We start from the raw sequence: 8,104 nt of genomic DNA on the forward strand, positions 1-8,104 counted from the left end.
AGTCCAAGCCCTTGACATCCAGGAACTCTCAATCAAAGCATCCCTGACAGGTGTCCATCCAGCCTCTGTTTAAAGATATCCTCCAAAGAAGGAGACTCCACCACAATCTCCGAGGGAGTGAGTTACCCTATCAAACAGTTCTTACTGTCCAGACGTTCCTCCTAATGTTGAGCTGGAATCTCTTTTCCTGGAGCTTACATCCATTGTTGCATGTCTTGTTCTCTGGAGCAGCAGAAAACAACCTTGCTCCCTCCTCAATATCACATCTCTTCAAGTATTTAAACAGGGCTATCATATCTTAACCTTCTCTTCCTCAGGCTAAATATACCCAATTCCCTAAGTCTCTCCTCATAGGGCTTCATGGTTTTCAGGCGCCTGCAGCCTCTTCATACACTACTTTTGCCAGTTTGAATGTTGTGCAAGCCAAATGTTATCTAGCAGGAAAAGAAACTAAGGCTGACTGATGCTTCAGCCTTTGCTGGTTTCAACAATGCATAGTTTTTCATTTCCATGAGGAAAGATGTGCAGTTTTCTGTTTATCTGCCAAAAGCTGTGCAGTTTCCAGAAAAAGCTATTGGATGAAAAGCTGTTCCATTCTTTTCAGTATCTGTTGGGAATAAGAAAATCAAGATTCGCCATCCCTAAATCCCACTCCCTTAGAAACGACAGTGGCAAACTTCCTCTGAATAAATCTTGCAAACAAAACTGTCGGTAAGGTTTGCTGTAGGACAGAATTGTTTTGAAGGCACATAACAACATTTAAATAGTTGAAGGACTATCAGGTGGAAGATGGAGTGCGCTTGTTTTCTGCTTCTCCAGAGGATAGAATTCCAACTGATGGATTCTTCCTGCAAGGAAGGAGATTCTGATTAGATGTTAGGAAGAGCCTCCTGCTGGTAACTGCTATTCAGCAGAGGAATGGACCACTTTGGAAGATGCTGGACCTTCCTTCTTGGGAGGTTTGGCCCTTGTGAGTCTCCTCCAGAAGTCTGTTTCCCAGAGTGGCTTAGCAGATGGAAACCTGGTTTGCAGAACCTGATTTACCAAGAGCCTGTCCTTCTCTAAGAGGGAGGATTTAAGGACTGGTTAACCAGAGACCTCTTCATTATCAGACTCACACAAAAGCTGCCACTGGAATCCTTCCTTCTTTGTAACTGTGCAACCTCTTGTTTTTTATTTCTTGTCTTTTCAATGGACTACGTTTGAAATTGTTCATCATTCTGTCAATAGCTTAATCAGATTTTGCTACAAACATTTGTATGTTTTTTGTTTTACCTCTCTGTATGTGTCCCTTCAAGGTACCTTTCGAGTTATGGACGGTGACCCCATACATTTCAACAGATTTTCACAGAGAAGGAATCCTCAGAGGAGGTTTTCAGTTTTTATCTGTTATTTCTTTTAGTTTTTGGATAGTCGCCTTGACTCCCACTTCTTGGCAAAAGATGGGGGAAATGATGATAAAGAGGAGGAGGAGGAGGAGGAGGAGGAAAAGAAGAGGAAGAAGAGGAAAAGTCAAAGAGGAGGAGGAGGGTGAGGAGAAGAGGAGGAGGAGGAGGAAAAGAAAAGGAGGAGGTGGAGAAGAAGAGGAAGAGAAGGTGGAAGATGAGAAGGAGGGAAGTACGAAGAAGAGGAGGAGGGAGAGGTGGGGAAGAGGAGGAGGAGGAAGACAAGAGAAGAGGATGGGGAAGTGAAGAAGAGGACAAAGGGGAGAAGGAGAAAGAGGATGATGAGGGTGAGGAGAGGAGGAAGAGAAGGAAGACAGGAAGAGAAAGAGGTGGAGGAGGGGAGAAGGAGGAAGAGAAGGTGGAAGATGAGGAGTAGGGAAGGAAGAAGCGGAGAAGAGAAGGTGGGAGAGAAGGAAGAGGAAGAGAAGTGAAGAGAAGAGAAGAAGAAGAGGATGGGGAAGTGGAGGAGAAAAAGGAGAAGGAGAAAGAGAAAGAGGGTGGTGGTGACGGTGGGGGAAATTGCACCAATGTCAATCAAAGCCAAATTATGAAGAGGGCGACCAAGATAGTAAAAAGTCTGGAAACTAAAAAGGAACTTGGAGAAGAGAAAGTGGAGAGAAGACTTGGCAGTTATCTTCTAAGATCCGAAAGGTTGTCAGGTAGGTTGTCTGCTGCTCCAGAAACTAGGGGTACATTTACACATGTAGAAATAATGCAGTTTGACACAGATATAACTGCCATGGCTCCATGCTATGGGAGCCCGGGACCTGCAGTTTGCTATTGCACCAGAGAGCACTCTGACAAAGATATCTCACAAAACTACAGATCCCAGCATTCCATACCATTGGCCCATGGCAGTTAAAGTGGTGCCAGACTGCATTATTTCTGCAGTGCGGATGTAGCCTTAGCTAAGGCCCCTTCCCACTGGATCTTTAAGCAGAGAGGATGCGCTCTTAATTTCTACACAGAAGTCTTGCAAACAAATATCATGTATTGGGTTTCATTGCCATCTACTGGTAGTGTGAACACATAAATAAATAGATAGGCAAACAGAAGGAAAGATAGTTTAATTAACACTTTTAAGCTACTTTGGCTTTAATTCTTCTGTCGGTGCTGTTTGAATGTACAAATTCTTCTACTGAAGATACTGAAATTTTGTGTGATAGTTATGGAAATGTAGTCGTAAACAGGAGGATGCATGAAGCAAGGACAGAATATTTCAAGATTTTTTAAAAAATGTTTGAAAACCTGCAACTTAAGAAACCTAATGGGAAGAATCCTGAATTGGTGAAAATATTCATACTTTGGTACTTTATCCAGACAAAATGCACATATGGCTGTTTTGCACAGAATTTTCTGCAGAGAACTGCACATGACGTACTATTTCCTTTGCAAAATAAATAAATAAATAAATAAATATGCCATATACAAATTTTGCAGAGACTGCCACACAAATTTTGAATAGTTTTCAAAAACTGCACATTTTCCAAAGACTTTCTCGGATCAGGCAGAAGAAAATTGCTAAAGTTACTCATTGCTTCCTTCAACAAGAAAATTAATGAAGACAGTGCAGAAGCATTGAGAACGGTGTATGAGAGGTGAAAGGGAGAAAGAGCTGTGCATTTGGGTGCACATTTGGTTGTTCATTGGTAGCGTAAGATTGCTATTCAGGAGAAGTGAATTACACAAGAATAAATCCCATAATGCCTGCAGGCCAAACCTGAGCACTATTAAGGAAAGTTGTAAAAGTGAATTACATATGTAGTGTCACCATGCATGGTCACACATTAATCAGTGATGAACGGTACATATTGATGTTTAACTATAAATCTGATCGTTGTCATTTGTGCTTCCCAGACGGGACACTATCCGGATCAGTGCAATGTCTTCTGAAAGATTAACCAGGCATTCCTATACTTCCTCTTTACTTATTCTGTGCTGGATTTCCCGTATTGTGTCCTCTGCTCCATTTTCATTAGGTTGCCCTCCTCTGGACACGCTCCAGCTTCTCAACATCCTTCTTGAATTGTGGTGCCCAGAACTGGGCACAGTATTCCAGGTGGGGCCTGACCAAAGCAGAATAGAGTGGCACTATTACCTCCCTTGATCTAGACACTATACTATTGATGCAGCCTAGAATTGCATTGGCTTTTTTAGCTGCTAGCAAGCTAGAGTCCTAGGAAGTGTCTACACCAGCTGCTTAATCTGGGGCCAATCTGGAGCATTATGTCCCTGATCTCCCCTCTAATATTTGATATCAATGCAAAGTTAAAAGGGACGCTGAGGTGGGTAGCCTAAGGGGCACTCCCACTGCAAAAGTCTGGCCAAACCACATTTGGAAATCCAGTTGGCTTTAGCAAGGGAGGAGGCAGGGGCACCCACAATGAAATCACCTAGGACTGACATCAACATAATCCCTTTTCAATGGAGGGCGATTATGGGATTTTGACATGAGAAATGGTTGTGTGTATATGGGCAAAAGGCATTTCCTCAGTGAAAGGAGTCTTCCTTTGTCTGGGATATTCACACCAATCGTCCAAACATTTCTTCTATCTCCCGACCATTCTTCTCCCCTGAGAAAACCATTTAGCAATGAAATAATCCTAGCTTCCCAAACATACTGCTCTGGGATATGTTTTTGGGTATAACTGTTACTGTCTGAACACTAGCAATTCAGTCTAGTTTGGAGGAGGACAAAACCTCTGTCCAACTTCTATTAGATCCCTGAATAAGCCAGCCACCCCTCTTGCTGTGGCAACTATTGAGTCACCTCCATTCTGGATGCCCCTTAATTAGAGATATGCTTCAGGATTGGTACAGTATTTTCATTAGTTTGGCCTATAACTATCTACCTTCTCTCATCTTTGTTTTGTTAGTTCTTGTGCGTGTGTGAGAGAGCGAGCGTATGTGCATGTTGATTGTTCTACTAATCAACTACAAAACTCTTATTTGGAATTGCCTCTCCAGTTCTGTGTGGTGAGGAACTGTTAAACATAGAGTAAGAGCCCAAGCTTTTTGGGTTACACCCCCATCCCTGTCCCTTGTAAACCTGCCTGGCATCTCTGAAGATGCCCGCCACAGATGCTGGCGAAACATCAGGGAGAAACTCTTCTAGAACATGGCCACATAGCCTGAAAAACCCACAAAAAACTATAAACCTGCCTGGTGAGCTGCCACTTCTGCTAAGGACAGAAACAACTACTGAGATATGTGATCAACAAGGCGTCTGGGTGGCCATTTCTGTCCTCAGCAAAAGCAGTGATGTGCCATGCAAGCTTTACATGGAGCTCTTGCCCATAAGGAAGTGGCAATGGTGCTCAAAAAAACAGGCCATCCCCTTTGCCTGGGATGCTCATGGGAATGGCAAGGCTCTTGGCATGTGGACAACTGGACTGGTCTGAATCGGACCCAATCCAGCTGCCCACATGCCAAAAGAACCCGAGGTCACTCTAGAGTTTCCGAGAACCATCATGATTTTCCCTGAGGTTGCTTAATTCAGAACAAAGTTGTGATAAGGGCAAAAATTAGGAACCTTCCCTGGGAGTAGCCATACATAGAATCATAGAATCATAGAGTTGGAAGAGACCACGAAGGCCATCCAGTACAACCCCCTGCCATGCAGGAACTCTAGCACTAGCTATGGGGTGAGTGAAGTGTTTTCCACCAGTGTAGACAAACCCCTAATGCTCAAATCACTACACCATGCTGCCTCCCCTATGAGGGTTCACGACCAGATTTCTTCAGACAAGCTTTGCCATTGCCTTCCTCTTAGGTTGAGAGAACATGATTTAGCCAAGTGGGCACCATGGATTTCCACAGCCAAATGGGGATTGAAACCCTAGTCTCCAAAGTCCTGACTGACTAGTCACCTCCTTCACTGGAGCACTTTAGAGAGAAGTTGGATGGCCATCTCTCAGCTGGGGTTGGGCTAGGTGGCCCTTGGGGGTCCCTTCCAACTGTGTATGTCTATCGTTCTAGAGGAGGCTCCAGACGCCACTGAGTTTAGCTTGAGCACACTCCCAGAGTACACACACCAACAGACCCCCCCCCCCCAAATGACAGCCTTGAGTAGATGAGTGAGAAAGAAAAGGAATGTCGGCAGTTTTATTGACAACCACTGTGTACAAAAGAAGAAGCCCTAGCTACAACCAGAACAATGACAAAGGCTCCTTCTTCCTCCTCCTCGATCACTGCTTTCGTTCAGCATTTTCATGTCCAGAAGGAGGAGACGTGTTGGGATGAATAATCCGCTTCCACACAACCCCCAAAGATGCCAGTTTCCAATCCTCCCTATCCTCATTTTATCGACCGTCTAAATGCTTCATCCGGATGCCAAGCAGCCAAAGATTCCCAGGGGAGGGATATAATCAATACCGGACAGCATAGAACATTTATGGTTTTCATGTTTTCCTGTCAAGATCGATTGCAGCATATTTTTAGCTTCTCTGCAGCCTCCAGAGTGTCTGGCCCATTAATGTGGGACAAACATGTTTGGGGCCTTAGGTCCGAGCTTAGAAAAGTTCCTTTTGGGGATAACAAATGGCAGCTGTTGTCCCCAAAAGAACTTTTCCAAGTTCAGACCCAAGGCACAGGACTGCCCTTGATAGAGGCCATTGCTTGATTTAAAAAGACAGGAGGCAAAGGGAAACCACAAAATGTTTCTGTACTCAAGTAGCTGGTCCTCATGATCTTAAAGAGGCGTTTGCTCAGTTTGCTCATTTTATTACAGTCATGGAAACACTGACAAGGAAAATAATAAACGACAATTCAATACAAGGGGTGAAAACTACAAATCATCTGTTAAAATTACAGATCTTTGCAGACGATTTAGTAATCTTTTTGGACAATCCAACAGAAAGTATAGAGACTAGCAGGATTTCAACTTAACCAAAATAAAAGTGGGATACTGACAAAGGAAATCTTGATAAAAGAAGAAGATTCTGGGAGCTGTCATCCCCAAAAGGAACTTTTCCAACCTTGGACCTAAGGTACAGGAGTGCCCTCAGTACAGGCTATTTCTTGGTTTAAAAAGATGGTGCCACAACCTTCTTTGTCATCTCCTGGTGTATGTTGAAGTGACCATTCTTCTGGCTGAGGAGAACTCTGTCTCACCCAAAAGCTTGCATACTCAAAAAATACACAGGTCCTATTTTGGAATCTTCCAAGATGCGGAAAACATCAACGCAAAAAAGATGCGGATTAAATGGGAATAGCATGTGCCCCCCCTCCAAATCGCTTCAGCAAATTGATGCAAGTGGGAACCAGAGTAATTTGAACCAGTTCAAACTGATTTGCAATCCCGTTTAATAGGTAGTCACTCCTCTAAATTTCAGAGTTAAAACCCTGAGTGGGTTCTCCTTCCATGAATGGAACAGCCACTTTTTGGAGGGCTAAAACCTGGAACTGATGGAAGAATGGGGTTGGATTAGGTGCCCTTGGGGACCTTTCCAACCCAAAGATCCTAGGATTCTGGGGAGACACTACACAGAGAGACCCCCCTTTTTCCTTACTGGGTCACTTCACATGGGCCAAGACACGAGGCAAAGGGAAACCATGAAATGTTGCTGCAGTCAAGTAGCTGGTCCTCATGATCTGAAGAGAGACGTTTGCTCAGAGAGTTTACTGTATTTTTTATTTTTGCAGTGAACCCTTCCCAAATTATGCTTCTTCCAAAAATGTTGGCACCACTTCCAGAACTATACACCTGGTACCCACCGCAGCTTCAATCAACCCATAAATCTTAAGCTTTGGAAGAATAAAACTGGCATAGTTTTTTGTGTTTTTTGGGGGCTTTGCAGCCATGTTCTAGAAGAGTTTATTCCTGATGTTTCACCAGCATCTGTGGCTGGCATCTTCAGAGAAATCTGAAGTCCCTAACCATAGTCCCTAATTCAAATGAAATTCTCTGAAGAAGCCAGCCACAGCTGCTGGCGAAACGTCAGGAATAAACTCTTCTAGAACATGGCCCCATAGCCCAAAAAAACCCATAAAAAACTATGGATGTCAGCCATTAAAGCCTCTGACTTCACAATAAGACTGGCGCATTATAAAATAAATGGTACACATCCAGAGAAGCCGGTCTGACTGTAATATCATAAAAAATCTCTTAGCTAAGTAGAGAAATGTGGGAACAAGCTGCCCACATAAACTCTGATTTCAATGGGGGAGGAAGAATGCAGGCAGGATTGGGGAATGCTCTTCCAACAGTGGACCTCTAGCAAACACTGGTCTAATCTGCACTGCAGAATTAATGCAGTTTGAAACTGCTTTAACTGTCATGGCTCCATCCTCTGCAACCCTGGGATCTGTAGTTTGATGTCTGGAAACCATATCCTATGAGAAGAGACTTAGGGAGCTAGGTATGTTTAGCCTGGAGAAGAGACAGTTAAGAGTGATATGATAGCCTTGTTTAAATATTTGAAGGGGTGTCTTACTGTGGATGGAGCAAGCTTGTTTTCTGCTGCTCCAGAGACTAGGACCCGGAGCAATGGATGCAAGCTCCAGGAAAAGAGATTCCAGCTCAACATTAGGAAGAACATCCTGACAGTAAGAGCTGTTTGACAGTGGAAAGTGTTCCCTTGGACAGTGGTGGGGTCTCCTTCTTTGGAGGTTTGTAAACAGAGGATGGATGGCCATCTATCAGGGATACTTTGATTGAG

Source organism: Sceloporus occidentalis, unplaced genomic scaffold, assembly GCF_023333645.1.
Source record: "Sceloporus occidentalis isolate IW3139 unplaced genomic scaffold, rSceOcc1.0.p SCAF_6, whole genome shotgun sequence".
Classification (NCBI taxonomy): domain Eukaryota; kingdom Metazoa; phylum Chordata; class Lepidosauria; order Squamata; family Phrynosomatidae; genus Sceloporus; species Sceloporus occidentalis.